Genomic DNA, 24,993 nt, shown 5'->3' on the forward strand with positions numbered 1-24,993 from the left:
ATCTCTACTTCGTTGGGAAGTTTAGATTACTTGGTATTTAGTATTTCTCGTTTGTATTCTAACGATGTTTGGAAATTTTTAAAGCTCTTTTTCATTTTTCATCAGTTGTCTAAACTTTCCCCCTTGCAAACATGTTTTTGGAATGGTTTTAGCCTCTGTGTATGCGTGTGTGTGTGTGTGTGTGTGTGTGTGTGTGTGTGTGTGTGTGTACGTATGTAAGAGGTGCTAAGACCTCTTACAGACACTTGCTGGCATAAGGTCATTTTCAAAATGGACTTCGGGATTCTTTGGCTGGCTGAAGTGCCATCAACGTCCTTAGGTGGGATGGCCAATGTCTCAGAATGCCTGAAAAGTAGGAGCGTCCTGAAAGGGCTCTCTCCCCCTTTGCTTGCTATAGACTAAGCTATGTCGTTGTGTTGGCTCTGGCTGCCTCTTTCCAGGCGCGGCCTGTCAGGGCAGATACTGTCCTTTGGCCCCAAGCAACAGGAGCTAAAGCATTCAGGGCCCAGGGCTCCTCTGGCAAACTTTTCCCCGGGATTTCCCCAGGATACCTCCATGGGCCCTGCAGGCTTCATTCTGATCTTGGTTACGGTGATGCACTCAGATATTTGGGACTGTCCTTGCTCATGATGGACAGAAAGATACAGCTCTCTAAAAATACCCAACCGCCTGGGAAGTAAGAATTTGAATAGAATAAGAAATTTGGGGGTGGAGTTGGGGGCTGTGGAAAGGACAAATAGGTGCCAGAAAATACCCACCTGAGTTTTGCAGTCATGAAAAAGGTTTTAAATACACGGGCAGGAGTTTTGGACAGCTATGTTGGGAAAAGTGTGAGTTCAGCAGAACAGAGCAGGGCTGATATGGAAGAGTTTTAAATGTCTTTTCCCTCATAACGAGATTAGTCAGTACAATGTCATTTGCCGCCACTGACATTTTCTTTAAAGTCATAAAGGCCTACATAGCAATAAAAGGACTCGGAATAAAATTAGGAATATCATGTATAAATTATCTTTAACCTTACCTTCATTTGGACTGTGACTTTCTAGACCTGATCAATTTTCATGAAACTACCCACATAAAACTGTGAAAAAATATTTGATCCCTGGCTCTCATAAAGCTAGCTGGAACAAGCCAGCTCCTTTCCTGACACTTAATGGTGCTGTTGGTGTCTGTCTCTGTGGGCAATTCCGTAAAGCAGGGGATAATTTTGAAATTTAATGTAATTTCTCAGAGCATTGTTAGGGAAAACATCTACACAGATATGCATATTTTATACATGTGCACTGCCGTCAAGGACATTGGGCACTTAGTAAATTTTCTGCTTAGTTGAAAAAGCACTTACTCCCACAACTTCCACCTCCACCCCCTGGCATTGGCCAGGGCAAATGAGTGGGATGCTGCTCGCCTATTTTTCCTCCTTGGGTTGTTTGCATTACCAGCTTTTCTGAAGAATCGCATGGGCTTTGTTACCAGGCAATCGCCCTGTACAGAAAGGAAACAGACCCGTCCAAATGGCATGCATTTGGAGAGGTGGACTAAACGGGGATCGATTCATCATGCTAATTAGGAGCCAGCCTAACCCCATGAAGGTGATTGGGGTATTCTAGAACTGCCTTTTAAAGCACATCACAAGGGGCCAACTTTCTTTTCTTTGCTTTCCTCCTCCAGTTTCCCCCCCTCTCCAATCCATCCTCTGCACGACTGCCAAATTGATATTCCTAAAGCACAGATCGCCATGTGTCATGGCCCTACTCAAACATCTTCAATGGCTCCCTATGGCCTCCAGGATAAAATACGAAATCCTCAGCTTGGCATTTAAAACTCTTCACAGTCTGATGCCAACCCACTTTTCTCGTCTTCTTTCTATTACTCTCCTTCACGCACTCTTTGTTTCAGTCTCACTGCTCAGAGAACTGTTCTCTCTCTCTCTCTCTCTCTCTCTCTCTCTCTCTCTCTCTCTCTCTCTCTCTCTCTGTCTCTTCAAACACATACACATATATACACACACATATGTATACACATATAGTGTATACATGTGTGTGTGTGTATATGTATATATATGTAATATGCACATCTCTCTCTCTCCCTCTCTCTCTCTCTCTCTCTCTCTCTCTCTCTGTCTCCTCAAACACATACACATATATTCACACACACATGTATACACATATAGTGTATACATGTGTGTGTGTATATATATATGTAATATGCACATCTCTCTCTCTCTCTCTCCCTCTCTCTCTCTCTCTCTCTTCCTCCCTCCCTCCTTCCCTCCCTCCCTCTCTTTCTCTCTCTCTGTTTTAACCTCTGTGACTCTGTCTGCCAAGGTCAGGAATGGTCTTCTCATGTTCTTCTCTCTGAATTCCTGGTTTCATTCAAAGCACTGCTCAGATGCCACATCTCATGTGAAGTCTGTCCCAACGTCCCCAGCCATGAGCATTCTCCCCCATTGAATTATTTTGCATACACTTTGTTTTTCAATTGACTTGAGTGCTAGATTGGATTATCCCACATTACAATGATGCCTTACTGAAGGCAGGAGCAGTCCTTTTTTTTTAATTATTATTTTGTACTCCCAGTGCCTGGAACAGAGCCTTGCTCTGCATTAAGTAGCCTCTTAATGTTTATTAAATTGAAACAACTGGAATTAATTATAATGTAGATTTAATACATGCCTGGTGTGTCCATCATAGAAAATTTGAACTATTTCCTTATGCATTGAAGTGTTCAGGGATGGCCACCATGCAAGTTGGGACATCTAGAGGAAAGGAGACTTTTCAAGATCTGAGTGATACTGAAGTTGGTTTTAGTGAACACCTGGACCACAAGTGAAGACTGTCCACAAAGACCCTGAATTCTACAGATTAGAGTAAGGGGGCATCTTCGGTATTCTTATCGTGTTCATATTCATATCACCCATATTAAGCATTGTTGTCGTTTAGTCATTTTTCCGTCTGACTCTTCACAATCCCATTTGAAGTTTTCTTGGCAAAGACACTGGTTTGCCATTTCATTCTCCAGTTCATTTTACAGATGGGGAAATTGAGGAAAGCAGGGTGAAGGGACTTGCTGAGGGTCACACATCTAGTAAGTGTCTGAGGCCAGGTGAGCATTCCTGACTCTAGTCCCAGCACTCTATCCACTGTGCCACCTATACCCCACAGTACCCCGCAAATCCTCCATCCGTGGGAAGACTGGTGAATCCACCAGCCCAAGGAGATTCTGATGTGTCAACTACTTCCTCGATAGTCCTCCCTAGTAACCAGGAGTTTTCACAGTGGATACAGCACTGGGCCTGGAGTCAAGAAAGCCAGAATTCAAATTTGGCCTCCTTACTCTTACTAGCTGTGTCACTTGGGCATCATTTAATATCATTACTTATGTCTGCCTTGGTTGCCTCAACTGCAAAATGGGGATCATAACAGCACCTCTCTCCCAGGGTTGTGGCGAGGATTAAATTAGATAACATCTGTAAAGTCCCTAGCACAGTGCCTAGCATGTACTAAGGCACTTAATGAATGCTATTCTTTTCTCCTTCCCTTCTTAACGTGCAGATTATAGCCCACCCAGTGTGGAAGTCATAGGATCTTACTAGAAGCACCTTTAGAGTAAGTGACTTGGCTAGGGTAACACAGCTAATAAGTATCACAGGCAGCATTTGAGCCTGGGCCTTCCTGATTCCAAGTCCAATGCTCTATACAACATGCTACCTTGCCTTGTGCATGGTGTAAGGGTTTGATAAAATGGAATCTTAAAATGAGCAATCACAATGGTCCTGAAATACTTATTGTTGAACTAGAATGTGAACCTGGGTCAGGTCCCTGAACTTCCTGTGTTCTGAATTACTCACAGAATCTTTTCTCAGCTTTGCTTGGTTCAGCATTTTAAAGTATAGAAATTAATTCCAGTTTATGTATGGGATGGGCTGGGAATTCCCATTTCTGTGAAGCTTTCTCTTTCATCACTTAATAGCATTCCAGATTGAGAGCTGGTAAGAACCTTAAGACATCAAGTCCAACTCCTCCATTTCACATATGAGGAAATCAAGACCAAGAATGGTTAATTGACTTCACAGTATTGCATAGCTATTAAAAGTCTGAGGTGGGATTTGAACCCAGGACTTCTTGACTCCAAATCCAGCTGTCTGTTCACTGCACCAAGAATATTCCATTGCTTTCATAAGTCACGATGTATTCAGCCACTCCCAATCAGTGGGCACCCGTTTGAAACTCTTTCTTTGCTACAAGTGCTGTGATGTATATTTTTGTACATATGAGCACTTTCTTTCCAGTTTTGACTGTTTTGGGTCGTATGTTTGATGATGGTGTTTCTCGCTAAAAGGATATTCACAGTCCAGTAGCTTTGTGAGAATCTATATTTACTTTGCATTGTGTTCTTTTTTAATGTAGTCTCCATTTGACTTTGTGTGTGTATAGCTCTAGATATGTATCTATCTATGTTTCCCTACTATATAAAAGCAGGGAACATGTTAGTCCCTGACAGCCTTCAGACACAACACTTATTGTCCAAAGCATAACCTTGACTTCCTTCTTTAGACTCTGGACCCACCTATTTCTTGTCCCTCTCCCTAGTTGACTGATTCAGCTCCTTTTCTGGTTGTATATGGTCTTAGTGATGTCATCTTTGCCATTTCTTGCCCCTGGGTAATCATTGTGTGTCACTCCTGAGGCCCCCTAAGGACCTTTCCACTGTTACCTACCATCACAGTGTGGTCCAATGTGATGTTCTTCTCCTCTTTATTCCTGCTTTTAGCTTATTGTCTTTCCATAGTACTAATGGGCCAACAACATAGATGATGACTTTTTTATTTCATGGGATCCCTGAAGTACCAAAGAAGATGAGATTCTTGCATGGAAGGCAGAGGTTTTGGGAAAAGCCCCACTATCCTCTCCACTCTGCTTCAGATATCCTTGAATTATGGGGAGGGGGCCATGATGGTAGTTTTTGGTGATGCCCTTCTCATCAATCATTCCTAAAAAGTCTCAAGGAGGTGACTGACAAGGGTGGTGCCTTGCCATTCCAAGACAAGCTAGGTGAGGGTTCAAGGTCAGTAAATAAAAATGGACTCCCTGGCACCATCAGGTTAAGGGCACTGAATATCTTAGAAGTTATTACATGAAAGCCCAAGCTCCCTGTGAGATGGTCATGTGATAACCCACCCTGGCTTTATGAAAAAGGGAAGTGATGTGATTTGACAGACAGTAGGACGTTTACTCCCATTTCCCCAAATTTTGCTACCAAACATTCCAACATTAGTACTTTGTGGTCTTTTAAGAGAATGTTTCCTGTAGGGTAAAAAAAAAAATGAAGGGATTAGGCAATGATGTTTTTCTTTGGAAGAATGGGATAGCAAGAGAATCCCAAGTCCCTCCCCAGGGCAGGAAGTGAAAGGAGGCACAGGGGAGGAAGAGGATGGTGCTACCATTGGTACATTTCTTCTGTGGCTTCTAGGACTTTCTTAGTCATTTAGAGTCCTGTACAACATGGCTGCAGGCCAATCACTTTTTATTCTCCTTCATACCTTCTACTCTCCAGTGCAAGTGGTCTTCCTGCTCTTTGTTGTATAGGATATTCCATTTCCTAGTTCTGTGTCTTTGCCTGGAATACCCTCCTTCCTCCTCTCCATATCTTCAAATGTTTACCTTCCCTTCCAGATCCATCAAAAAAAGCCTTTCCCTAAAGGCATCTTTCTTGGTGCTTCTCCTGATCATGGTGGCCCTGTCCTATGCATTGACTGAAATGTGTTCAAGTCACTCCCTTCAGTAGAATGAGAGCTGCTGAAGAGCAGGAGCTATATCTCTGTCTTTGCTTCTCTGGCCCCTGGCCAATAGCAAATGGCCAGCATTTATTCAGCACTTGAAGGCTTTCCAAGCTCTTTACATCTATTACCTCATTTGATCTCCCCAACAATCCTGCAAGTGAGGGAGGTACTATATTTCCCTCTCACCCTTTTGACTTGCAGCCTGGACAACAGCAGAGGGGACCTGTGTTCTATAGAAGGGGATGGAAAGCACACTCATGCAAGGTTCCTCTCCACACAAAGCTGCTAAGGGCTTCAGGCAGGAGAAGCACTGGTAGCTTCCTGTGCTTGCTTAGGTGGCCTAAGAGGACAGCTCATGGATTTGGATTATCTGATCACCTTCTGCCTTTCTGTTTGTCTGAGCACAGGCCAAAGACTCTACTTCCTAACAATGGACATTCCCGGCCCAACATATGACAAGGGCTGAGATGTTGATAGAATGCGTGGAGAAGTACATAGTGGTTGTGGCCATGTCCTTGTACATAGCCTGAGAAAACATGTCTTGGCCAATGTTGGTGAATCTCATCTCCCCTTGAGATTTCTTGATGTCATCTGATCCTTGGAGAAAAACAAGGTAATCCACAAAATTCCTGCAGCCAAGTGCTCTTAGGAGAAAGAAGTGGGAAGTCCATTTCTTCCTTAAGGGCTGTCTTACTTGTAGAGAAAAGGCTGTGATATACTTGACTTGTGTGGATCCAGGGAGAACGGGCAAAATGGGGTAAAATAAAGACTGCACTATACCCAATAACAATATAGTACATTGAATTCCTTTGTCGCAGTTGGGGAATCTACTGCCCACACTCAGAGGAAACGTGCAGGAAAACCTCTGGGTTGGGGACAATGATCCAAAGAAAGTGACTTACCTTTTTGGGGTCAGACCTTGAGGACTTGGCTCAATGCAAACCTGTAATCCTCGGGGGAGCCCTGAGCCATGGGTTGCACATTCCTGAAGTATATATGATGTAGTATCACTGCATCCCAAGCCACCTTCTGTCCTCTTGACTTTTGTCCTACTACTGGACTCCAGTGACTCAGGAAGACAGAGTGAGGCTGGGGACTTTGTGAACTCTGCTTCACTTCAGTCCAATGTTTGCACAAGTCAAGACATCACCTGGGGGGTTCTTGGTCCTCTTCAACAATGAGGGAAAAGCAATAATTGCATAACATGATAATCTACAATCTGTACTACACAATACACTATTATATAGAATCCATGTTAATATAATATGATAAACAATGCTATTTTGTCATTCTCAAACATTGACAAAAGAATTGAAAGACAAGGATGATTTGGCATTCTTGAGGATTTCAAGTTCACCAGCATCTTTCCTCTTTTTGCTAGGATTTCTGTCTATTCTTTCCTTCTTCCACATCATGGGCAGAAAACAACAGCTAGAATTGTCTTTAAATCAATCAGACCAATAACACTCCCCTAGCTAGGCTTTGGGCCCCAGAAGAGTTCAAAAGGCTCTATGTCTTTGTCAAGCTGAAGAGAGATTGATCCAAGTCAGGGTGAGGATTTCAAAGTCCACGTTAATGAAAAAGAAATGCCATATGGTAGAGATGGAACCCAGGGAGCCCTCTGATTCTGCAAAATTTTACAGTTAAACCAACTGGCTGTTCATCAATGATGCTACTTTGTTTTTAAGTGACCTTACCAGAAAATCATTTAAAAAGAAAAACAATAACTTAATGATTAAAGCCACTTAGAAGTCTCCTACCGGGTATAACAGCTATGCATGGAGTTTGCAGCAGTACCACCAGGGAGTGAGATAGTCTCTAATTGCCTTTGGAACCCCTTTCCTCCCATGTCTTTGGGGAGCCTAGAGGCAAGGAAGAGGCATGTGACACTTGGAGATCTGAGAGTCCTCTTGAGTTAAAGCATCTTCTTTATCTGGCACAAACACAAGAAAGAAAATAAATGGCCTACCCTGGGAGATGAATGGCAGGGAAGTGTCCCTAGAATGGAGCTGTCTGCCACATGGTAACCAAGAGCCAAGTCTAGACATTTAAGAGTGCTGCTGGGACAGGAACAATGCTGGTCTTTTGGTCCAGCACTCTTTCCTGGTCCTCCTTCTACCTATCAGACCATTCCTTCTTCATTTCTTTTACCCAATCCTCTTACCCTCTTACCCAGAGGTATCCTCAGGATTCTGTCCTGAGCTCTCTTCTATTCTCCATCTATATTTCCTGATGATCTTATCAGCTTCCATGAATTTAATTACCACCTGTATGCCAATGATTCTCTACCCAGCCTGCTCCAAATTCTCTGCTGGCCTCCGATCTCACTTCTCCAACTGCCTTTCAGACATCTCAGACTGGGTGTCCAAAAGATAGTCATCTTAAACTCGATAAATCCCAAATCGAACTCATGATCTTTCCTCTTTAACCCCCCTACCAACCTTTCCTGTTACAGTAGAGGCCAGAACCATCCTCCTGAACCCTCAGGCTCACCACCTAGGTTTCATCCTCTCTCTATATCTCACCTCCCCAAATCCAAGCTGTTGCCAAGATCTGTCTATTTTAGCTTCATAACATCTGTCAAATAGGCCCCCTTCTCTCTTCCAACACTGTCGCCATTCTGGGGCAGGCTCTCATCACCTCACACCTGGACTACAGCAACAGCCTGCTGAGTGGTTTGCCTGCCTCAAGCCTCTCCATCACTTCAATCCATCCCCAAGTTTCAACCACTAAAGTGATTTTTCTAAAATGAAAATCTGATCATGTTATCCTCCTACTTTAAACCAAAGTGGCTTCCTATTGCCTCCAGGAGCAACTACAAAATGCCTTGTTTGACATTCAAAGCCCTTCATAATCTAGCCTCTTCTTACCTTTCCAGACTTCTTACACCTTACTCCCCACTTACACTAGCCTCCTGACTGTTCTATTAAGAAGACACTCAATTTCTCATCCTCCGCGCATTCTCTCTGCCTGTTCCCCATGTCTGGAACACTCTCTCTCCTTCACTCCAACCACTGAATTCCCTGGCTTCCTTTAAGTCCCAACTAAAATCACACCTTTGGGGTGGAGCCAAGATGGCGGAGTGAAGCAGTGACTTGCTTAAGCTCTCCCTCAAACCCCTGCAAATACTCATAAAAAATGGCTCTAAACAAATTCTGAAGCAGCAGAACCCACAAAAAGACAGAGTGAAACAAATTTCCAGCCCCAGACAACCTGGATGATTGATCAGAAAGGTGTATGCCAGGCTGGGAGGGCAGTGTGGGAGTGCAGGCCCCAAAGAACCTGGAGCAGGCCTCAGAGGAGTGAATCACAGGCAGCTGTGGAGGTTTCCAGACTCCTCAACCCACAGATGCCAAAGACAACTTAGAAGGTCAGTGGGAAAAGTCTGTTTCTGTCGGTGCTGAGAAGGAAGGCGGGTCTCAGCTCCATTCCCCAAGAGCGTGCCCTGGGGGGGGGCAGCTGCTTCCCGAGCTTCCAGCCCACAGACTGAGGGGGAATCCAGTGGCTGATCAGAGAGGGATTGCAGGGATCTCTTTGCCAGTGCTGAGGCAGGAATCTCTTGCTTTGCCCATGTGGATCTGGGTCACAGTTCTGGGCGGCAGTGCTGGGGTGAGGAGGAGCGCTGGCATGGTGGAGCTTGTAGTGGCTGTGGAGAGGAACCCCTCCTCACAGTTACAGGACAGAAAGGAATACTTGTGGTCACAGGCCAGGAAAGGAGTAAACACCTCCCCTTATCATACCACCTTGGAAGAACTGAAAATTTACAGGTCCCTACAAGTATCTCTGAAAACAGCTGTACAAACCCCTGAAGCTTGGGACAGTACATTCTCCACATTGGAAGCAGACTCTTACCTTAACAAAGAGTTTAAAACTCAAGTAATTGGCTGGGATCATGAGCAAGCAGGCAAAAAGAGTCAGACTATATTATCTTACTTTGGTGAAAAGAAGATCAAAATATACAACCAGAAGAAGACAACAAAGTCAAAGCTCCTACATCCAAAGCCTCCAAGAAAAATATGAATCAGTCCCAGGCCTTGGAAGAGCTCAAAAGGGATTTTGAGAAGCAAGTAAGGGAAGTAGAGGAAAAACTGGAAGAGAAATGAGAGTGATGCAAGAAAATCATGAAAAACAAGTCAACAGCTTGCTAAAGGAGACCCAAAAAATACTGAAGAAAATAACACCTTAAAAAATAGCCTAACCCAAATGGCAAAAGAGGTCCAAAAAGCCAATGAGGAGAAAAATGCCCTAAAAAGAAAAATTGGCCAAATGGAAAAGGAAGTCCAAAAGATTACTGAAGAAAATACTTCCTTAAAAATTAGAATAGAGCAATTGGAAGCTAGTGACTTTATGAGAAATCAAGACACTGTAAAACAAATCCAAAAGAATGAAAAATTAGAAAACAATGTGAAATATCTCATTGGAAAAACAACTGACCTGGAAAATAGATCCAGGAGAGAGAATTTAAAAATTATTGGACTATCTGAAAGCCATGATCAAAAAAAGAGCCTAGACATCATCTTTCAAGAAATTATCAAGGAAAACTGCCCTGATTATTAGAACCAGAGGGCAAAATAGAAATTGAAAGAATCCACAGATCTCCTCCTGAAAGAGATCCCCAAAGGAAAACTCCTAGGAATATTATAGCCAAATTCCAGAGTTCCCAGGTCAAGGAGAAAATATTACAAGCTGCCAGAAGGAAACAATTCAAGTACTGTGGAAACACAATCAGGATAACACAAGATTTAGCAGCTTCTACATTAAAGGACCGCAGGGCATGGAATATAATATTCGGAGGGCAAAGGAGATAGGATTACAACCAAGAATCACCTACCCAGCAAAACTGAGTATAATCCTTCAGGGGAAAAAATGGTCATTCAGTGAAATAGAGGACTTTCAAGCATTCCTGATGAAAAGACCAGAGCTGAATAGAAAATTTGACTTTCAAATACAGGACTCAGATGGAACATGAAGAGGTAAACAGGAAAGAGAAATCATAAGAGACTTATTAAGATTGAACTGTTTACATTCCTGCATGGAAAGATGATATTTATAACTCATGAGACCTTTGTCAGTATTAGGGTAGTTGGAGGAAAAAAATTAATGTGTATATAGATAGATAGATAGATAGATAGATAGATAGAGGCACAGGGTGAGTTGAAGATTAAGGGGTCATATCTGGAGAATAAAATTAAGGGATGAGAGAGGATTATACTGGAGAAGAAGAAAGGGAGAGGTAGAATGGGGTAAATTATCTCACAAAAAAAAAACAAAAGAAAAGTCTCTTACAGTGGAGGGGAAACAGGGGAAGGTGAGAGGGAATGAGTGAATCTTATTCTCATAGGATTTGGCTTAAGGAGGGAATAACATACACATTCAATTGGGTATGGAAATCTGTCTTACCCTACAGGAAAATAGGGGAGAAGGGGACAAGAGAGCAGGAGAGGAGGGCAGATTGGGAAAAGGGTAATCAGAAGTAAATACTTCTGAGGAGGACAGGGTCAAAAGAAAGAATAGAATAAATGGAGGGCAGGATAGGATTAAGGGAAATAGAGTTAGTTTTTCAAAACATGTCTACTATGGAAGTGTTTTGCATAACTGTGCATGTACAACCTATATTGAGTTGCTTACCTTTTCAATGAGGGTAGGTGGGGAGGGAGGAAGAGAGAAAATTTGAAACCTAAAGTTTTAAAAAAGTTTGTTTAAAAAAAAGTTTTCACATGTTATTGGGAAATAAGAAATACATGAAATGGGGTACAGAAGTCTATCCTGTCCTATAGGAAAATAGAAGGGGAAGGGTATAAGAGAAGGGGGGGGAAGAAAAGAGGACAGACTAGGGGAAGTGATATTCAGAATGCATGCCATCTTCGGGTGGGGAGAGGGTGAGATGGGGTGAAAATTTAGAACTCAAAAACTTGTGGAAATGAACTTTGAAAACTACAAATAAATAAATTTATATAAAAAAATAAAATCACACCTCCTCCAGGAAGCCCTCCCCAATCCCTCAATTCCAGTGCTTTATCTTGTTTAATTATTTCTTATTTGTCCTACATATAGTTTGCTTTACATACATTTGTTTGCTTGTTGTCTCCTCCATTAGAATGTAAGCTCCTTGAGGACAAGGACTTTTTGCCTCTTTTTGTCTCCCTAGCATTTAGTACAGAACCTGACATATAATAAATCCTTAAATCCTTTAGCTATTTTTATGTCCATTTACTGCATTTTTTTTACAGATGGGGCAACTGAGACAGACTGGGAAAGTGATTTATTAGATAGTAGGATTTAGAGGTGGAAAAGACCTTTGAAATCATTGAGTCTAATGCCTCCGTATTATAGATATAGAAATTGAGACCCAGAGACCTAGTAGTAGCAGGAACTGCTATGTCCATGGTACTCTTCAGATTTGTGAAGCTCTTTGCAAATATTCTCTCATTTGATCCTCGCCATGGCCCTGTAAGTGAGGTGCTGTTATTTCTCCTCTTTTAAAGATGAGGAAGCTGAGGGTATGAGCCATTAAAGAATTTTCCCTGGAGGAATTCAGGAATTTTGGCCGAATCCTCATTGTGGCTATTGTTACAATTGGGTATTTTAGCCCAAGGAAGAGCACCCAAGGCTAGGAGTTTGTTAGAACATCTGGAAGAGTGAGGTCATACAGAGAGTGTCTGGAAGGTTAGAGCTAAGCAGGACTATGAAAGGTGGTAGAAAGTGGAAACTCACCTTGTGGAGTCCTTTAAGGACATGGATTTAAATACTTAGACATGTCAGGGAATAAGGCTTGTGATACTCAGAAAGTCCAGTCCCTCCCAGAACCAATGAGGCCTCCCCATCTCTGTGCATTTACTACTTGTTTATAAAAAAAACTTACAATTTATGCTGTCCATGGGTCATTGGAATCCTTTCTTTTTATTTTTGCAGTCCACGGGCATTCCTCCCCCACCTTTATGGTATATATACATTGATGCTTTACCTTGGGGAAAGGGTTTTACATATACAGTCTCAAATGAACAATCTTTTCAAATGGGTACTATCTGAGATAGGTATTATTAGTATTAATGCTCCCACTTTACAGACAAGAAAGCTGAGATTCACTGAAGTTACATGACTTGGCTATTGGTAAATACTAAGTGTTAGTGGTAGGATTTGAACTCTGGTCTTCTAGATTCTATAGCTCTCCACTGTGTATCACTTGCCTCTTCCATAATACAGTAGTTAACATTCCTTCAGAATTGTTTTTAAGGGAAACAAACCAAGATGGCAGAGTAAAAGGAAGAAGTATCACTGAACTCTTCTCCCAATTCTTCCACAATTATCTAGAAGATATACCTGATCAAATCATGATCAGGAAATCCAAGAGAAAAATCACGCAGAGTTATTTTTTCAAACCAGGTTGGCATAGGGAAGTAGAGAATTTTGTGGAAACTGGGCATATGGTGTAGCCAACAGTGTTACTCAGAGCACCTCCTTCTAGTATTTACTGGAATAACCATGGTAGGAAGCACACACAAAAGAGAAGTCCACAGTTCTGTCACTCTGAACATACAGAGTTTTCTATCTTGTTGACAGTGGCTAAATTCAGCATCAGTCATACTGAAGCCTCAGCCAGGAGCAAGCCCACAATTGCATTGCTCAGATCCAAACCTGGGTCAGAAACTTGCAGAGGGGTGTCATTTAGACTTCTCCTTTGATCATAACACTTTGCATACTCTGGAACTTTGCAGGTCCCCAGAATGAGGTGAACCTGAGATCCTGGAATAACACAACACTGAATGGCCTAAGAATGCAGCAGAGTGAAGAAGAGAAAAAAAAAATATGATTAAGCCCAGTCCAGCTATTCTATCTAGAAGTGCATAGGGCCTGGTCAGCTCCAAAACAAAATCTGAAGTCAGAAAGTAAGGGTAGAAGAATAAGCAAGCAAGCAAGCAAATAAACAAATGAGGACTCTGTCTGGTGACAGAGACACTCAAGTCAAAAACCCAGAAGAAGATAATGACTCTAAAATATCTACAAGAAAAGCCTCAAATAACAGCACAACTTGGGCACAGATTCAACTAGAATTTCTAGAAGAGATAAAGCAAGGGGTTTTATAAAAAAAAAAATAAAAATGACTTCATAAAAGAAATAACAGTGTTAAAGGAAATGACTGGAAAACGAATGAGAGTGTTCGGTGAAAAAACTGAAAATAAATGAGAATTATGGAAGAAAGAATTGGAAAGAGAATTAACAGCTTGACACAAGAAGTGCAAACCTTACCCAAAGAAGAGATTCCTTGAAAATTTAAATGGAGTAAATAGAAGTTAATGACTTCTTAGGACAATGAGAAATATTAAAACAAAATCAAATAATTGAAAAATAAAAGAAAATTTAAGATAGTTAATATTTAAAAAAAACTAGAAAATATATCAAGGAAAGATAATTTGAGAATCATTGCATTGCTGGAAATTGATGACCAAAAAACAAAAATCCTAGGTATCAGACATGAAGAAATCATAAAGATTAGAAAAAAAAATAGAAAGAATCCACTGGTCATCTTCTGAAAGAAGACACAAAATGTACACTTTCTGTAATATTGTAGCCAAAATTCAAAGCTTCCATGTTAAAAAAAATGCTGTAAGCAGTCAAAAAGAATTCAAGTTCTAGGGATCCACATTCAACATCACTGAAGATTTAGCAGCCAAAATTATAAAGGAGCAAAGACTTTGGAATATGATATTGCAGAAGGCAAAAATATAAGCTTGCATCCAATAACTTTTTAAGCAAAAATGATATAATTGTATGGAGGAAATGGATGTTTAATGAAATAGATGACTGTTAAATATTGTTGATAAAAAAGATCAGAGAAATTCACAAGTGAATTATATCAAACTTTCAAAGAACAATTATTTCCAGTATTACATAATGTTTTCCCCCAAATAGTAAAAGAACAGATGCTACCAAATTCCTTCTATGACAGTCATGGTCTTGATATATAAACCAGAAAGGATCAAAACAAAAATAAAGCTACAGACCAATATCTCCAATAAACAGAGATGCAAAAATTTCAAATGAAGTTTTAGTGAGCAAAGGTGAATCATATATCATAAAAATAAGACAATATACTCAAGGTGGATCTATACCAGGAACACAGTGTTGGTTTAATAATAGGTAAACTATGAACTTAATTCACTATATTAATAATAAAATCAACTAAGATCACATGATTACTTCAGTAGATGCAAAATTCTTTTTTTTTTTTTTTGCAAGGCAATGGGGTGAAGTGACTTGCCCAGGGTCACACAGCTGATAAGTGTCAAGTATCTGAGGCCAGATTTGAACTCAGGCCTTCCTGAATCCTGAGCTGGTGCTCTATCCACTGCACCATCTAGCTGCCCCCAGAATTTTTTTTGACAAAGTACAACACACATTTCTATCAAAAGCACTAGAAAAAATGAATTAATGGACTTTCCTTAAAATGATAAATAATATTTATCTGAAACCAAGGGCCACTATTATCTGTAATGGAGATAAACTGGAATCTTTTAATGGTGAAGCAAGGATGTCCATTGTCACCACTTCTCTTTGACATAGTACTAGAAAGAATGGATGTAGGAACAAGATAAGAAAAAGAAATTGAGGGAATAAGAAAAGGCAAAGAGGAAATAAAACTATCACTTTTTGCAGGTGTTGTGATGGTGTACTCAGAGAACCTAAAGAATCAACGAGACAATTAATTGAAACACTAATTCCCAGAAACTTGCAGTATATAAAATAAATCAACAAACCCATCAGTATTTCTATATAATAACAATAAAACTCAGCAGGAAGAGATAGAGAAATTATATTTAAAATTGCTATAGAATGTAGAAAATTCATGGCCATCTCCCTACCAAGATACGTATAAGAACTACATCAATAGGAATAAAAATTATTATTTACAGAAATAAAAACAGACCTAATTAATTGGAAAAATATTAACTACACATGGGCAAGATGAGTTAATATGACAAAAATGGCAATATTACCAAAGTTAATTCATTGCCATACTAATCAAACTACCACAGGATTACTTTATAGACCTAGAAAAAATAATAAAATTCATATGGAGGGAAAAAAGGGTCATGAATCTCAAGAGAAATAATGGAAAAAAAAGGGAATGAAGGGGGCCTATCAGTGCTAAATCTGAAACAATACTATAAGTAATTATGAAAATGACATGGTACTAGTTAAAAAAAACTAAGGAGATTGATTAGTGAAACACATGAGGTATACACTATACAAAAGAAAATGGATCTAATACTCTAGTATTTCATAAAAGTCCCCAACTACTGAGATAACGATTCCCTATTCAACAAAAGCTACTAGGAAAATTAGACAGCAGGATGGAAGAAATGAGAATTAGATCAATACCTCACACCTATAAAAAAAGAAAAGGTCCAAATGGATTTTTTGGATTAGATTTAACAGATTACACTCAAACTAATTAGAGAAACATGGCAAAAATGATCCATTAAATCTACGGATGGAAGACAGATGCTCTTGAGCGAACAAGGACAAGAAGGGATCACAGAAGATGAAATGGACAAAGTTGGTCACACAAAACTAACAAGGTTTTTTTTTTTTTTGCGCAAATCATTCCTATAAAGCTAAGATCAAAGGGGGAATAGCTGGTAGAAAGTTCTCTGATAAAGGTTTCATTTCTAAGATATATAAAGAATTGCCTGAAATTTATAAGAGCCATTCTCCAATTGATAAATGGTCCAAAGATATCAACAGTTTTCAAAGGAACAAATCCAGCCTACCTAGAGTGGTATGAAAAAATTCTCCAAATCATTATCAGGCAGGTATATCCAAATGAAAGCAACTCCAAGATTCTGTCTCCCACCCACCAGAGTGGCAAAGATGATCAAAAAACATTTGATAAATGTTAGAAGGGCCAAGGGAAAAAGGGACATTGATGTACAGTTGGTAGATCGGTACATGAATATGTCTTGGAAAGAATTGGAAATTATGCACAGAAAGTTAGTAAAGAGTGTATGCCCTTTGACATAGCTATGCCACTGCTAGGGCTGTATCCAAAAGAGATCAAAGAAAAAGGAAAAAAAAAGATCCTTTATGTAAAAAAAGAGACTATCTAATGATACATATATATATATTCTTCTTGTATACTTTTTGTATTCTTCCTATAATGTGTGTGTGTGTGTGTGTGTGTGTTTGTGTGTGTATTCCCCGTGAAGGATCCTTTCCTTTCCTTTTTTTGGCATGAGAATCTCAAAATCTATTATGTACAACTTGCTATTCCTTTTAAATATATAATAGGTTTATCATGTATTTTTTTACATTTTCCCCCTTCTCCCCACTAGAAATGGTTACTGTTAGAACAGATATGTTTGTTTACTATACATAAATGTGTGTGTGTGTGTGTGTGTGTGTGTGTGTGTATGTGTGTATATATATATATAATATACATATAATCATCTTATACATACTTCTGCTTATCAATTATTTCTCTGAATGCAGATAGCATCTTCCTTCATATATCCTTTGTTGTTAATCTGGGTATTTATAATTGTCCAAATGACTTAGTCACTTAAAGTGGTTCTTAAAACAATGCTGTTAGTGTATACAACGTTCTCTTAGTGCTGCTCATTTCACTCTTCATTATATTGTGCAAGTCTATCCATGTTTTCCTAAAATCATTGAGCTCATCATTTCTTATAGCATAGTAGTATTCCATCACAATTGTATACTGCAACTTGCTCAACCATTCCCCAAATGACGGGCATCCCCACGATTTCCATTACTTTGCCACCACAAAGAAAGCTACTATAAATATTTTAGAACATATAGATTATTTCCCTCTTTCCCTAATCATCTTTTGAAATAGATGTAGTGGTGGTATTATTGGGTCAAAGGGTATAAGCAAGTTTAAAAACTCTTTGGGCACAATTCCAGATTGCTCTCCAAAATGGTTGGATCAGTTCACAATTTCACCAACAATGAATTAGTGTCTCAGTTTTTCCACATCCCCTCCAACATCTGTCACTTTCCTCTCCAATCATTTTAGTCAATCTGATAGGTGTAAAATGATATATTAAGGTTGTTTTAGGTTTCATTTCTTTAATCAACAATGATTTGGAGCATTTTTTCATGTGGTTATAAATTATTTTGATTCCTTTATTGGAAAACTGCCTATTCACATCCTTTAACTGTTTATCAATTGGGGAATGACTTGTATTCTTACAGATTTGACAAAGTTCTTTATATATTTGAGATATGGACCCTTACCTGAGAAACTGTCTATAAAATCCCCCCCCCCGAAGTTTTTTGTTTTTCTTCTGATCTTAGCTACATTTGTTTTATTTGCACAAAAAAATTTTAATTTAGTGGAATCAAAATTATCCATTTTATACCTCACACTGCTCCCTATCTCTCATTTATTTATAAATTGTTCATCTATCCAAAAGCATGATAAGTAATATGTTCCATATTCTTCAAATTTTCTGGTAATATTTCTCTTTATAGCTAAGTCATGTATATACATTTTGATCTTATTTTAGTAAATGGTGTAAGCTATTGGTCTATGTCCAATTTCTGTCATACTACTTTCTGGTTTTCCCAACAATTTTTACCAAATAATGAATTCTTATCTCAAAATCTTGTCTTTACTTTTGTCAAATACAAGGTAACTACATGTATTTGCTGTGGTAAATTTCACGTCTATACTGTTCCATTGATTTATCTTTCTATTTCTTAGCCAGTACCAGATAGTTCTAATAATTACTGCCTTATAATATAATTTAAGATCTGGTACTTGCAAATCTCCTTCTTTAATATTTTTTTTCATCATTTCCTTTGATATTCTTGACTTTTTGTACTTCCAAATGAATCTTATTTTTTTCTAATTTAGTAAAATACTTTTGGTAGTTTCATTGGAAGGGCATTAATTACATAAATTAGTTTAGGTAAAATTGTCATTTTTATTATATTGGTTTTGTCTACTCATGCATAAATAATATTTCTTCAATTATTTAATCTGATTTTATTTGTATTAAAAGGTTTTTTAAAATAATTTTGCTTATATAGCTCTGGGTTTGTTTTGGCAGGTACACTCCCAGATATTTTATGCTGTCTGGACTTATTCTAAATGAACTATCTCTTAGTATTTCTTCTTGCAAGATTTTATTTTTGATATATAGGAATGCTGATGGTTTCTGTGGATTTACTTTATATCCTGCTACTTTGCTAAAATTATTAATTGTTTCAACTAACTTTTTAGTTGGTTCTTTAGGATTTTCCAAGTATATCATCACATAGTCTGCAAAAAGAGATAATTTTCTTACCTCATCCCCTATTCTGATTCCTTTGATTTTTTTTTGTTTTCTTCTCTTGTTGCTGTTGCTAGCATTTCCAATACAATACTGAATACTATTGATGACAGTAGGCATCCTTGTTTCCCACCTGATCTTACTGGGAAGGCTTCTAGCTTCTCCTCATTACAAATAATGCTTGCTGATGATTTTAGATAAATGGTTTTTTATCAATTTAAGGAAAAATACATTTATAACAATACTTTCAAGTGTTTTAGTAGAAATGAGTGTTGTACTTTATCAAAACCTTTTTTTAATCTATTGATGCAATCATATTTTCCCTTCCATTACTGATATAATTAATTATATTAATAGTTTTCTTTGTGTTAAACCATCTTTGCATGTCTGGTAGAAATCCCACTTATTGATAATGTATAATATTTGTAATATATTGTTTTAATCTTTTTGCTAGTATTTTATTTAGGATTTTGCATTTTAGGATTTTGCAATGAAATTGGTTTATACTTTTCTTTCTCTGGTTTAGGTATTAGTATCATACTTGTTTCATAAAAAGGAGTTTTGTAGAATTCTTGTTTTGTTTCCTATTCCAAATAATTTATTTAATTTTGTAATTAGTTGATCTTTAAATGTTTGACAGAATTTGCTGGTAAACCCATCTTTTTTTTCTTAGGAAGCTCATTTATAGCCTGTTCAATTTCTTTTTCAAATAACAGGTCTATTTAGATACTCCATTTCCTTTTCTGCTAATCTAGGCAATTTATATTTTTATAAATATTCTTCCATTTCACTTAAATTGTTAAATTTATTGGCATATAATTGGACAAAATAGCTCCTTATACTAGCTTTCATTTCATTTTCATTAGTGGTATGTTCACCCTTTTCATTTTTAATAGTAGTGATTTGGTTTCTTCTCTTTTTAAGTCAAATCAACCAATGTTTTATCTAGCATGTTGTTTTTTTTCATAAAACCAATTCCAGTTTTATTTATTAATTCAATTTTTTACATTAAATTTTATTAATCTCACTTCTAATTTTTAAGATGTCCAATTTAGTGTTTAATTGGGTATTTTTAGTTTGTTCTTTTTCTAAATTTTTTAGTTGCATACCCAATTTATTTGTCTTTCCTCTTTTCAATTTGCTTTCCAGATGTGTATGTTACACACATGTATGTATACCTACATATATATATATATATACATAAATGTATATGTATGCACATTTGTGCATATACACATATACACGTGTATACATAAACATTCTGGAATAAAGACATAATAAACATATGCACACATATGTATGTTTGTATATATAGCAGCTCTTTCTGTGTTAGCAAGTATTACAAATGAAGGGCTGTTTACCAATTCAGGAATGGCCAAGTAAGCATACAAATGTGACGAAGTTCTATTGTGCTACAAGAAGTAAAGAGGTGATTTTAAAAAGACATATGAAATGATAATATGTAGTGATTCTGAACTGTGCTAGGAGAAATTATGAAAGAGATGCTTTCAGAGAGCCTTGGATGACTTGTATGAACTGATAAAGAGTGAAATGAGCAGAGCCTGGAGAATAACCTACAGAACAACAACGACATTCTGAAGACGGACAGGTTCGAAAACCCTCAATTCTGGGCAATGTAATAACCAAGCAAGACTCCAGGAGACTATGATGAAGAATGCCGCCTACCTCTTGACAAAGAGGTGATGAATTCCCATGGCCAATGGGAGGATTTGTTTGGCTTGATACACATATTTCTCATAAGGTTTGTGTTATTTTTTCATTTTTCCCCAAAGGGAACAGGAAAAGGAAATGCATGCTTTGTTGTTGTCATTGTTGTTTAGTTGCTCAGTCACGTCTGACTCTTTCTGACCCCATGGACTATAGCACGCCAAGGCTTTCTATCTCCCACTACGTCCCAAAGTCTGTCCAAGCTCATCATTTCTTCAATGAAACGATTTACCCTTTGTATCCATTTTGGTTCCCTTCTCCTTTTTCCTTCAATCTTTCCCAACATCAGAGTCTTTTCCAATAAGTCCTGTCTTCTCATTATGTGGCCAAAGCACTTAAGCTTCAACTTCAGTATTTGCCCTATCAATGAATAGTCTGAATTAATTTCTTGTATTATTGACATGCATTATTGACTTGTATTCTTGTAGTATTGACTGGTTTGATCTCTTTGCTTTTGAAGGGACTTTCAAAAGTCTTCTTTAGTACCACAATTTAAAGCTTTAATTCTGTGGCATCCAGCTTTCCTGAGGGTCTAACTCTCAGAGCTATACCTTGCTACTGGAAAAACTATAACTTTGACTATACAGATCTTTGTTGGCAAGATGACGTCTCTGCTTTTTAGTATGCTGTGTTAATTTGTGAGAGCTCTCCTTCCAAGGAGCAAGTGTCTTTTAATTTCATGGCTTCAGGTGCCCTTTGCAATGATCTTTGAGCCAAAAAGAATATAAATCTGACACTGCTTGAATTTCTTCTGCCTCTGTCTGCCAGGAAGTGATGGGACTAGTTACCATGATCTTAGCTTTTAATTAATATTTAGTAATTGAAAAATAGAGTTCTTTCTAAGGTTTACAAAAGTGAGGTTTGACAACCAGAGTCTGAACTATAATTCTTTCAGCCAGCCATATATATTTAAGATTTACATGTCTGCTGATAGACTGCCAATGATCTGGTAGTCTTTCTAAACTCAAAGTCTACCTTCTTGGAAATGAGGACCTAACCACCAAGAAAATGGTATTGGTTCTCTCCAGACTAGATAGCTCTATTGTTGGGCTGAAAGTGTTCTATTTCACATGAATATAGTAGCCACCTTGATTTGCTTGACAACAGAATACCCACCCAGGAATTAGTAGGAATTTGACATTTTTATGAGAAAAGAGTTGCAAGAAATCCTAATGAAGTAGCCAGCACTAGAGTCTATTTTCAATGCTGATCCACCAACAAGGAGTGGAGTTGTCATTTCATCCATGAAATGATGAGCCAGAAAGGAGGTGAGTCTGTTATAGGGTAGGATTGTAATAGAAGGGGTAGAGAGCACACGTAATGTGTTGGGGTATAATGAAAAGTAAATGAAAACCTCCATGAAAAGGCGTATTGGGTTTATTCTTCCACTTGAAAATATTGATAGGAAGACCTGGTAGAAGTGGCTCAGGCTAAGAAGTTCTGGCTGGGCTGGGATCTGCTCTAATGGACAGAATCTAAACATCAGTGAAGCCATCAAGGTAGTGAACAATTCCTGACAGAAGATGTCAAGATGTTCCAGTGAAGAACTACTATGCTTTCTCTCTCTCTCTCTCTCTCTCTCTCTCTCTCTCTCTCTCTCTCTCTCTCTCTCTCTCTCTCTCTCTCCCCTTATCCTCTCTGTGTTGTCCTCCCTCTCTTATCCTCCCTCTCTCTCCCCCCTCCCTCCAAAGTGGTGGTATGGAATGATGTTTTGTATTCTGGATTTAATCTTTCCTGAAATTGTTACATTCTGCAAAGGTATTTTCCCTTGGAGTTGGGTTCCTCTTGCAATAGCAAATCTGCTCTACCCCATTATTAAAAAAAGATGCCATTCCTTCCCTTTTCAATGTTGCAGATCCTAAGCAGCTGTTGTCTACTGTGCCTTCTGAAGCCATTAATCCCTGAAGGGTGTGTTTCATTTGTTTTTCTCCTTTTCTCTTCTTATTCCTGCTATTGCTGAGGGCTTGTCTGCCTGATCTTTAGGGGAATCTGGGAATGGTGATTCTTTTCTCATAGTGGTCCTGGACTACAAGAGCAGCTTCACATAGTGGCCATGACAGTCACAAAACTGACCGGAGATGACAGTACCAATTAGGAAAGATGACCACTGTAGACTTTTCCAGTAGTGATGTTCTTTAAGAGAAGTTTTGCCAGTCTAGAAATAGAGTTGTAGCTTTTGTACATGTGAAGCCCTTTTGTTAAAAACTCTCAGGACACAAAATGTCTTGGTCTATTTGAGATTTCTTTTCATTTCCATGGCTCATAGTAACTACCCAGGAAAATTGGGGAGACTTATACATGGTATATTCTGGCATATTAATGCAGTTTTCTACTAATAAGTATGCAGTTTGCAGTGGGGAGAAAAGTTTTATTAAAAAGATGGAAACACAATGTCAATCATAGAATAAGCAACTATTAGTCCCAAAGTTCCTAGTGTTATTCCAAGTATGAGTGCTCCTCCAATTTAAACCCTTCCCTCTAAATCCTGTCTTGGCTTGCTGCACCTTGCTGTTCAAAGGGTAGGGGGAAAGAAGAAGGTGAGTGGGCATCGGATGGTGTCCCTCCCACCTTAATTGATTGGTTATAAATTTCCACTAAGAATGAGTCGTCACTTAGAAATGATGGGAAGAGGTAATTATAGAATATTTTCTAACAATTTATTGGGTAAACAGAAAAGATCATGACCTTGTATGGACCATTTTAAAAAATGAATTTTACCTCCAACAAAGGATGGGGAAATGCCTGGGTGACCAATGTGTGAGTAAATCCACTCAAGGCTGCTCAATTGCCCTTTGGTGGCAATCCATAGATGGCATTTGTTAACAAACTTTTTTTTTTTTTTTGCTGAAGGTAGATTGACATCATCACTGATGGCAGGATTCTAGGAAAGAAATCAACAGCATGTTAATTTCAAGGTCCATTAAAACTTTTAAAAGTTTTAAAAGAAAATCAATATTTACTAAACATAAAATGGGCAAAAAGTGGTAGGAGACAGAATTCCATTTCAAGCTTCCAAGTCTATGATCAGCAAGGGATAAAAAATATCGGAAAATGAAAAAGCTCCCAGTATTTGATCTTCTCCTTCAGAAGTCTTCTGCAGAAGAGATGATTATTTAAGGTGGTTGATCATTGAGCTAGTGAGATGTCATAGCCTTTTGATTTTTACTTAAAGTCAGATTTTGCCAATGAAAGTGTCAAAAACTACATGATTTACAAGCAAATAAGGCGAAGTAATCTGTTTAACTTTGCAGCTGATAATCACAGGGAAAGAGCATGGTATTTGGAAACATAGGGTCTTTATTTATCTCCCAAGTTGTGTTAAATATCCAGGGATCTCTTGAGCTTGGCAGAAGACTTTGTCACCTGTGATAATTTCAATTTGTCATTCTCTTGCCCCCTGGATATCCCACTACCACTCCAGACTTCCCATGTTTCCATCTTAGGGCACCATCTTTCTACCTTCGCATGCCCCTCTTTCCAATTTCACTGTATACATTTTCTACAATATACACCTTGAGTGCAGGGACTCTTGAGTGTTCAGAGCCTGGAACATAGTAGATCTTAGATAAATGCTTGGCTGTTGACCTTATGAATGAAATGTCTCAAGAGTTCAGACTCATCTGAACTCTCTAACTCATGTCCTGAATGCTTTACTTTTCATACCCAATGAGTTACCATGTCCATATTGACTGTGTGTGTGCCACTGCTCTGTTCATCTGTCCGTCCATCTGTCCATTGTGCTCCTAACAATTTTTCCCAACTTCCTTACTTTCCCTTTGTATTTTGTCCTCCCTATAATTCATCACCAGAATTAGCTTCCATTTGCTCTAAGCCCTTCCGTGGCTCCTGATTACTTAACAGTCAAAACTCAAGCTCAGACTCGAGGCATTCTAGATCTCCACAATCTGGTTCAATACTTTGTTACCAGACTAATCTCATACTACTGCCTTCCATGTAATCTGTCTTTGAGCCAAACTGGGCCATGTCTCTGCCCCTGAGGTCAGTCCTTACCTCTGGACACTTACTCATACTGCTTCCCAGGCCATGAACCCTATTCTTATCCTTCTTTGTTTGTTATTCCTACCCATCCTTAAAACCTGCCATAAATGCCTACTTCTCCATGAGATCTTCCTCTGCCACAATTGGTCATGGTCCTGCCCCTGCTTAGAGCTCAGCTCACATCATGCC

Source organism: Phascolarctos cinereus, unplaced genomic scaffold (genome assembly GCF_003287225.1).
Source record: "Phascolarctos cinereus isolate Bilbo 61053 unplaced genomic scaffold, phaCin_HiC Scaffold_3;HRSCAF=262, whole genome shotgun sequence".
Classification (NCBI taxonomy): Eukaryota; Metazoa; Chordata; class Mammalia; order Diprotodontia; family Phascolarctidae; genus Phascolarctos; species Phascolarctos cinereus.